Source organism: Elephantulus edwardii, unplaced genomic scaffold (assembly GCF_000299155.1).
Source record: "Elephantulus edwardii isolate Elephantulus edwardi_28Jun2011 unplaced genomic scaffold, EleEdw1.0 scaffold00115, whole genome shotgun sequence".
Taxonomy (NCBI): domain Eukaryota; kingdom Metazoa; phylum Chordata; class Mammalia; order Macroscelidea; family Macroscelididae; genus Elephantulus; species Elephantulus edwardii.
This window is the reverse complement of record NW_006399865.1, coordinates 1,457,732-1,467,225: the sequence shown is the minus strand read 5'-3', so window position 1 is coordinate 1,467,225 and position 9,494 is coordinate 1,457,732. Positions and strand designations below refer to the sequence as shown.

General features: G+C 40.9%; 1 pseudogene; it reads left to right on the top strand.

Moving 5' to 3' along the window:
- Positions 1 to 8,937: 8,937 nt before the first annotated feature.
- LOC102846942 lies at positions 8,938 to 9,240 on the top strand (annotated as a pseudogene).
- The last annotated feature ends 254 nt before the right edge of the window (positions 9,241 to 9,494 follow it).

The following is a 9,494-nucleotide window of genomic DNA, read 5'->3' as shown; positions in this document are numbered from 1 at the left end:
AATGAGTTTGCATGCCACAAAGACTCTGCCTCTGTGTGTGTTTGTGTGGCCCATGTATGTGTATGTTGTTGTTGCGTGCTGTCGAGTTGGAACTGTCCCATTGCTGACCCTCCACCAGGTTTTCAGAGACAGTTAATTGAACAGGAGGATTGTATAGACATATAAAAAGAAATGTGGTGTCACAGTGGTTAGAGTAGTGAGAGTCTACAGAAATGTTGACAGTTTAACCCCACTGGCTACTCTGAGAAAGATATAGCTGTCTGCTTCCATATAAAGTTCTATGCTTTATATTGTCACATTGCATTTTATTAATTACCTATTGCTTTTGAAAACCTTGATGTACCATGAAGGGGTTAGGTAATAGTATTATATTTGGATTATACAAATGTTTTATGAGTATTATAAGAAATCATAGTAGAAACATTTTGATCAGTCTGAATATTTTCATGCATTGAAATAAAATTTTATTAAGCAGTAAAAAAAATGCCACACCATTAATTAAGCACCCCCCCTAAAAAAAAGATCACAACAGTTCTTGTCTTTTCCATAGGATTGCTGTATGCTGGAATAAACTCTATGCCAGTTGATTACAGGCACACGCCTGTGTGTGTGCGTGCACGCTCACCCACACCTACACCCACACCCACACCCACACCCACACCACACACTCTTTTGGTAGAGACTATATAAATTATTTACTATAGTTTTAGTTAACAGTCTTGAAAATATATTCATAAAGAAGCAACCATTATGGGATCGGATGAAGACTTCATATTTGTTTATTTTTAGACTTCTTATTTTTAGAAGGAATACCTTGCAATTTCAGTAGGGAAGGGGAAGCCTGACGGGATGTGTTTGAAAGTTGAGATAAAATTAATATAAGGAAAAGAAGAACAATGCAGATAGTGTAGGTCAAAATTTATTTTCTTTTCTGTTTCTGAGTCCTTGCCATTAAACTCCCAAGTTAGCACTCCTCACAAGAAAACAAGGTTTCCTGCTAGTTTTGTTTTATGCTTGTTATTTATACTGGAGTTTTTAATTGCAGAAAGCTGCTTTGTGCAACAAAGATTCATAGATAGGTCTTCATATTTGATATAAATTGACACTGTCAATTCCTGAGCCTGCATATTTTGTAGAATCCTACTTTGGAAGGGATTCAGGAAAATGTCCTTGACTCCACAATAGCTCAGAATAAGGCTTGGATGCTCTGAGTGGCTGGTCTGGCTTCCAGCTTCAGTTCCCTTTGCACCTTTCAGGTAAGGATGGGGACCTTAGGCATGGATGCTTTAAAAGGTGTAGGCCTAGAAATAAACAGAGAAAGCCACACTTTTCATGGTACCTGGCCTGAACTTTTTACCCAAAGATAGATGTCTCATCTCAGAGTTACATGAGAAAGTCAAATGGGAAAAGCAACCAAAACAGAGAGGTAAATATGTCTGAGTTGCTGCAGAGACAGAAACACTCAACCCAGAGAGGTTTTCTCTGCCAATGTTGACTGCTCTGTGAACATCTGTTTATAGGCTGCCTTGGGTTTCAGAAGCCTGTGGATTCTGGAAATAAAACAGGAGGCTTGCCTTCTACAACTTTTTTTGCATGCTGCTATGGAATCTCACCTAGGAATTTTATCTGACTCTCCTAATGATTGTTGTTACATGCTGCCACATCCACTCCAGTTCATAGCGACCCTAGATATGACAGAAAGAAACCTCATGTCATCCTGTGCCATCCTCATAATCGCTGCTGTGCTTTAGTTCATTGTTACAATAACTATGTCAATCTGTCTTATTGAAAGTCTTCAGATTTTTCACTGACTCTTTACCGTAGAAAGCATAATGCCTTTCTCCAGGGACTGACCCCTTCTGCTAACATGTCCAAACTACATCATACAAAATCTTACCATCCTCATTTCTAAAGAGCATCCTGGTTGAACTTTTTCCAAAACAGATTTGTTTGGTTTTTTTGGCAGTCCATGGTCCATACTAAATAGTCTCCACCAATCTCACAATTCTTCTTTGTCCAGCTCTAACATCATATGTTGTTGTCAGGAGGCTTTGAAAAGTCAAGTACAATTCATAGTGACCCTGTGAACAATAGATCTGAAACCTGTCCTGACCTGTGCCATCCTCATCATTTCTGATACCCTCGAGCCTATTTCTGCAGTCACTGTGTCAGTCTATCTCATTGAGGGTCATCTCTTCATTTTCTGATCCTCCATTTTTTCAAGTTTGATGTCTCTTTCCAAAGAAAAGCCTCTCCTAGCAACATGGCCAAAGTATGAGAGAAAAAATCTTTCCTATCCTTGTCTCCAAAGAGCACTTTGGCTATACCTTCTTAAAAACATATCTGTTCTTTTGCCAATCCATGGAGATATTCAGTACCATTCTCTAAAACCAGAACTTGGAGGCATCTATTCTTCTTCTGTCATCCTTTTTCACTGTCCAGCTCTCATATGCATAGTAAATTATTTAAAAGACCATGGCCTGATTTGGTGCAGCTTAGTCTTCAAGCTAGCATCATTGCTCCTGAGAACTTTGGAGAGGTCCCTGACAGCAGACTTGTCCAGTGCAATACATCTCCTGATCTCCTGACCAAGGATGTTGATTGTGGATCTAAGTAGATTAAATCATTGACAATTTCAGTTTTTTCTCCATCTATCATGATGTTGCTTATCAGACCAATGGTGGGAATTTTTGTCTACTTGATGTTGATATGCAATCCATATTGAAGGCTGTAGTTTTTTAACTTCTGCAGCAAGTGTTTCAAGTTCTCCTTTCTTTCAATAAGCAAGGTTGTGTCATCTGCATAATGCAGGTTGTGAATGAGTCTTCCTCAGATCCTGATGCCCATTTTTCTCTATAGAGTCCAGCCTCTTTTTATTTATTTTAAAATTTTTTTCTTTTAGAGAGTCCAGCCTATTGAATGATCTGTTGTGCATACAGATTGAATAGGTATAAAGAGCGGATATATCCCTGACACACATCATTCCTGATTTTTAACCATGAGAGTTCCTTTGCTCTGGGAAACATCAGTTTCTTGGTTTAGATATAGATTTCATGTGAGAAAAATTAGGTATTATGGCATTCCTATTCTTCTCAATGTTAGCCATAATTTGTTAAGATCTGCACAAATACCATCCAAAAATGACTGGAACAGCACATCAGCAGAGAACTGCCAGAAGTCCAGGCTGGGTTTAGAAGGGGTCATGGTACTAGGGATATTGTAGCTGATGTCAGATGGATCTTAGCTGAAAGCAGAGAATACCAGAGGAATGTATATCTGTGTTTCATTGATTATACAAAGGTGTTTGATTGTGTAGATCATAACAAACTGTGGCTGACTCTGAGAAGAATGGGAATCCCAGAACACTTTATCGTGCCAATGAGAAATCTATACTTGGACCAGGAGGCAGTCATCAGAACAGAGCAAGGGAACACTGCATGGTGCAAAATTGGGAAGGGTGTACGCCAGGGATGCATCCTATCTCCATACCTTTTCAGCCTGTATGCAGAACAGATTATCCGGGAGGCTGGGCTCTATGAGGAGAAATGTGGGGCTGAGATTGGTGGAAGATCTATCAACAATCTGAGTTATGCAGATGACACAACCCTGCTTGCTGAAACTGAGGAGGACCTGAAGCGCTTGCTACAGAGGGTTAAGGACTGCAGCCTCCAATATGGATTGAGGCGCAATGTCAAGAAGACAAAGATTCTCACCACTTGGCCATTTGGCAGCATCAGAATGGATGGTGAAGAGATTGAGATTGTTCACAGGTTTAGTTTGCTTGGCTCTACAGTCAACCCTCTTGGCACCAGTAGCCAGGAAATTAAAAGGCATATTGCCATGGGAAAGTCTGCTGTTAGGGACCTCTCCAAAGTACTGAGGAGCAATGGTGTCTCTCTGGAGACTAAGGTGCACCTGATACAGGCCATGGTCTTTGCTATCACTTGTTATGCGTCAGGGAGTTGGACAGTGATCAAGGAGGATAGAAGGAGAATTGATGCCTTTGAGCTGTGGTGCTGGAGAAGAGTACTGAGAATACCATGGACTGCTAGGAAAACACACAGATTCATCCTGGAAAGGGTTAAACCGGGTGGCTCCTTTGGAGGCAAGAATTCTGAGGCTCCTTATAACATACCTTGGACATGTTGTAAGGAGAGACCGGTACCTGGAGAAGGACATCATGCTTGGTAGGGTGGAGGGACAGCGCAGGAGGGGAACGCCCTCTATGAGGTGGATTGATTCAGTGACTGTGGCAATCGGGCTGGGAGTGTCAGCGACGGTGCGATTGGCACAGGACAGAGCAGAGTATAGGGCTGTTGTACATAGGGTCGCTATGAGTCGCGAGTGACTTGATGGCACATAACAACAACAACAACGTGTGCACCTTAGTTCCCAATATTGACATGTGGACATCTAATGTTCAGATAGATATATGGTACCTTGGGCATGCAGGACACCAAACATTGATGCCACTGGCCACCTGCATGTGACAATATTTCCTTTTTTTTGTTCCTAGGCATTCAAACTCAGTTCAGTCTGTAAGCCCTTGCACTTAAATTTGCCTTTGTTTAAAGCACTCTTCTTCATATAGTAGCACCTTTTTCCATCCAGGAGTCCCCAGTGGTGCAAAAAAATGACTAATGCAGTGTGGGCTGTAAAACAGAGAGCTGGAGCGTTTCATCCTTTCCAAGGAAACTTGAAAGAAAGGCTTGAAGAATTATTTCTGAGCAGCCACCAAAAACCCTGTGGAGCACAGTTCTACTCTGACACATATGGGTTATCATAAGTTGGAGCCAACCTGAAGGCACTCAGTGACTAGTGAATGTAACACAGAGGTGTAACTTCTATCTCTGCATAATCCATTAAGAATATGCATTTTTATTTCAGCAACTACTGCCCAGAACAGATCTCTTACATTCAGTTGGCCAGGTGATTATCCTCCAGATTTCTTGGCACAACTTGGTGAGCACATCCAGGATAGTGTCTTTTTGTTGAAATATATCAATTGCTATAATGTCAATTCCTGGGGCCTTGTTTTTTTACCATTTCTTTCAGAGCAGCTTGAACTTCTTCCTTCATAATCATAGGCTCTTTCTCATATGTTGTTTCATGAAATTCTTCTGTGTCCACCAATTCATGTTGGTACAATGACTCTGCATACTCTTTCCATCTTCTTTTAATGCTTCCTGGATCATTTAATATTCTGCCGAAAGCATCCTTAAGTATTGCAACTCAAGGCTTAAGTTTGTTCTTCAGTTCCTTCAGCTTAAGAAATGCTGAGCGAGTTCGGCCCTTTTGATTTTCTGACTCCAGCTCCTTGCACATTTCATTGTAATACTTTACTTTTGTCTTCCCGTGCTGTCCTTTGAAATCTTCTGTTCATCTCCTTAGCATCTTTATTTCTTCCCTTTGCTTTGGCTTCTTCAGAGGGTCCCTCCTCCTACATCCATCTTGGTCTTTTCTTTCTCCTTTGTCTTTGCAATGATTTTTTACACTCTTCCTGGATGATATTCTTGATATCTTCCCACAGCTCATCTGGTCTTCTCTCATTAGTGTTCAAGGCTTCCTGTTCCTGAGATGGTTTTGAAATTCAGGCGGGGTAGACTCAAGGTCAAATTTTGGTCCCTGTAAATTTAATTTAATTATCCTCAGTTTCAGCTTGAACTTGCATATAAGTAGTTGGTGGTCTGTTTCATGATCAGTACCAGGCTTATTACTTGGTTAATTACTTGCTATGCGTCAGAAAGCTGGACAATGACTAGGGATGATAGAAGGCGAATTGGTGCCTTTGAGCTGTGGTGCTTTAGAAGAGTGTTGAATATACCATGAACTGCTAGGAGAACAAACAAGTTTGTCCCAGAGAGGGTGAAATCAGGCTGCTCCTTGGAGGCAAGGATTCTGAAGCTTTGTCTGACATACTTTGGACATGTTGCAAGGTGGGATCAGTCCTTGGAGAGGGACGTCATGCTTGGGAGGGTGGAGGGACAGCATATGAGAGGAAGACCCTTGATGAGATGGATTGATTCAGTGACTGGGGTAATGGGTGTAGGTGTATCAGAGACAATAAGATTGGCACAGGATAGAGCATGGTTTAGGACTGTTGTACATAGGGTCGCTATGAGTTGCAGGCGACTAGATAGCACATAACAACAACTGCCCAGAAACAAGTTGGAAAGCAAGGCTGTGCTTCCTATGTGAAGTGTTTCTCCCTGTTAACTGGAAGCACCTGCTGGAGGACATTTCATGGCTCAGTGGTGACAGTCTCCTACAGGCAATCTCAACTAATTAGGAGAGAAACGTCCTAAATTACAAGGGAAAAGACAGTTGTCTTGAGAATAATTAATTTCCACTATGAAAAATGCATATATTAGTGTGGTTACCTTCAAGAATTAATTAGCTCGTCTTGGACTATTTGTCTTTCCTGGAATACTGCTTACTGCCAAATGTAATTAAAATATTTAGCACATAACATATCCAAAACACTGCACTACTGTTTCCAAGCCAAGATGCAAAAAAAAAAAGGAAATACTGGTTTGTAAATAAGCTACAATTTCTCATTTTTGTTCCTTTGGGCAAAAACATTGGGCATTTATCCTGACATGATAAGTTTCCTAGTGAGTTGGAAATTAAGCTATGTTATCATGGTGTTGTGGGTGGATAAAGAAATAATCACTGATTTTGGCAGAAATGTCATGATCTGTGGTCTGCCCTATCAGCTGTCAGGTGAGACCATGGATTCTCACAAGCTGTCTGGTTCCACATGTTCTAAAATCTTACCTCTTCTGTCTCCATGAGAAGGTGGAGTGCATTTCCCCTCCCCTTGTTCTGAGTGGGTCTTTTATGTCCACCTCAACAAATAGAATCAGTGGACATGATGCAGTGTGACATCCATTGCTAGACCATAAAAATCAATGTTATTTTCACCTTTATCCTGAACACTTGGCCTTAGAAACCTAATCACCATTTTGTGAGGAAGCCCTTGCTATACCAAAGGCCATGTGTAAATGTTTACAGTAAATGGTATTGGCAAACAGCCAGTACCAACCCCCATATAAATGAGTCAGTGAGTTTTCGCGTGATCCCAGCTCCAGCTTGGAGCAGAAATGAACTGTCTCTACCAGACCTGCTAATGGCAGACTTGAAGCTGAGTAATTATTTATTTTAGATTACTAAATGTTGGGATAATTAGTTATGCCATCATAGTAACTGGAACATATGATAAGATTTATTCACTGGGAAGAATATTGTTTAGAGGGAACATTCATTCATAGTGAACTGTAGAATACAGGCAGTCCCTGAGTTACAAGCAAGTTCTGTTCCTAAATTTGTCTTTAAGTTAAATTTGTACATAATTTGGAATAATTAGATATGAATGAAAGCTAGACAAGTGTTTCTCATGGTATATGGTGTATCTTTTTATGTATAAAATCATTAAAGAAACACTTCAATACACATTAAAACATCTAACACTATAATACAGCAATGAAATAATAATGTTTTGATGTATGTAAAAAAGTAGTTCCTGTTTGTTGTTAGAATTTTTAATATAATAGACTTTACAGGAGAAAGGGTATTGGTCATAACTATGAGTTGTATGTAGGGTTGCAGGTAAGTTAGATGTTTGTAACTTGGAAACTACCTATAACACCAAATCAATGTTTGCTGAAGAAAATGTTTTTCTAAATAAAGGTCATTTGGAGAGTCTATATTTGTGACTGGCCTTTTTGCTAGACCCAAATGAGCTTAAGTGTTCACATTTCACAAACATAACACCAACTGTGTGAGACTTCACACTTGACCATCTGTTTCTGTAATGTAAGTGAGCTCACGATGACCCCTGTGTATCGGTCCAGAATTTTCCCCTTGCTATTTATTCTGCACTATTAGCCGGTGGGCACCAAACTCCAATTCTCACACATTCCATTACTTTCAAGTATAGCATAAGTATGCATCTTTTCCTTTTGGCCTACTTTCTTTATATATACACACTAAAAACCCCTTCAACTCTTTGTTATTGAGTTGGGAATTGACTCATGACTGACCCTCCTGTAGGCTTTCAGGGCTGTAAATTGCACAGGAGGAAAATGCTCATCTGTCTCTAGGGGATTCACTGTGGATTTGAATCTCCAGAGAGACGCCACCTTTGGATTAGCAGTTCAGCTCTACAGATTATGCCATCAGAACTCTGTCTGTATATATACACCTTCTTTATTTGTTCTGTGAAACCCCACCCAACATTTCCTAACTGTAGATAAGATCCACCCCAGCTGCTGCTACGCTGTGGGGCTCTCTGACAAGAGATGCTCAAAATTGCTGTTGAATAGGCATCACTTGCACAGGTATGCTCTTATTTAGATTTCCTCTTCTCTCTGGGAGGTCCCCTGTTTCTCTTGTGAGGGATGATATAATGCAACAGTCTCTGGAAACTTTCTCTGCGAGAGACCTCTCTTGCAATCCATTCTCGTGTTGTCCAGCAGAGCTTGGTATGTGTCGTTGTCTCTTCTTTGATCAGCTCACAAATCTTCCAACTTGCCAGAGTTTGCTGTTCTAATAAAGTACCACCAGTAAGTCTGTCTTCATTATCAGGTCCTGCTAAAACAGCAATACCACAATGAGTGGCTTTTACTAGCTGAGGTTTATTCTCGCACAATTGAGGACACTAGAAATCCAAACTCGGAAATTCCGTCCGGACCCCTGAGAAAACCTAAACTGTGAAGCATGGTCTCTAGGGTCTTGTTGTAAAGACTTCTTCCAAACCCTTGTTCCTTCCTCCCTCTCTTCTCCAAAGAAAATCCTTGTAGATCCCTCCTGACAGCCCTCCACAGAACACCTCCAAGTGAATACTACTCCCAAGAACAAACGCAACAATTCACAAGAACAGCTCTAAGACATAGACGCACGCATCACTCCTGTTGTGTCTTCCACACTGCTACCACCATGAAGCTGCTTGCAATGACTGTGCTGCTTCTCACCATCTGTAGCCTTGAAGGAGCCTTGGTTCGGAGACAGGTGGAGGAGGGAAATGTGCAGAGTACTTTCACTCGGTACTTTCAGAGCCTGAGTCAGTATAGCCAAGACCTGCTGGAGAGAGCAAAGGCCAGTGAGATTCAAACCCAGGCCAGGGATTACTTTGAGAAGACAACAGACAAGCTGAAATCCCTGGTCCAGAAGGCTAGAGAAGATATACTTAGCCTCATCAACAACTTCATGAACCACAAAGCAGAGTCTGCTGCCAAGTGAAGTGTCCAGACCTTTGTCTTTCATCCTCATCTGGCCCCTGAAATATGGCGAGGACTCCAGCTTCTTTCTCTACTGATTTCTGTTTTCTACAATAAATACTGAATCAGTAAAAAAAAAAAAAGAAATCCAAACTCAGGGCATTGGCTGTAAGGGAAGAAATTTTCTTTCTGTCAACTATGGAGGACTGTCCTTGTCTCCTTTTTTCTCTTTTTTGAGCTGTAGTGTTGGAGAATAGTACTAAATATCCCAAAAGA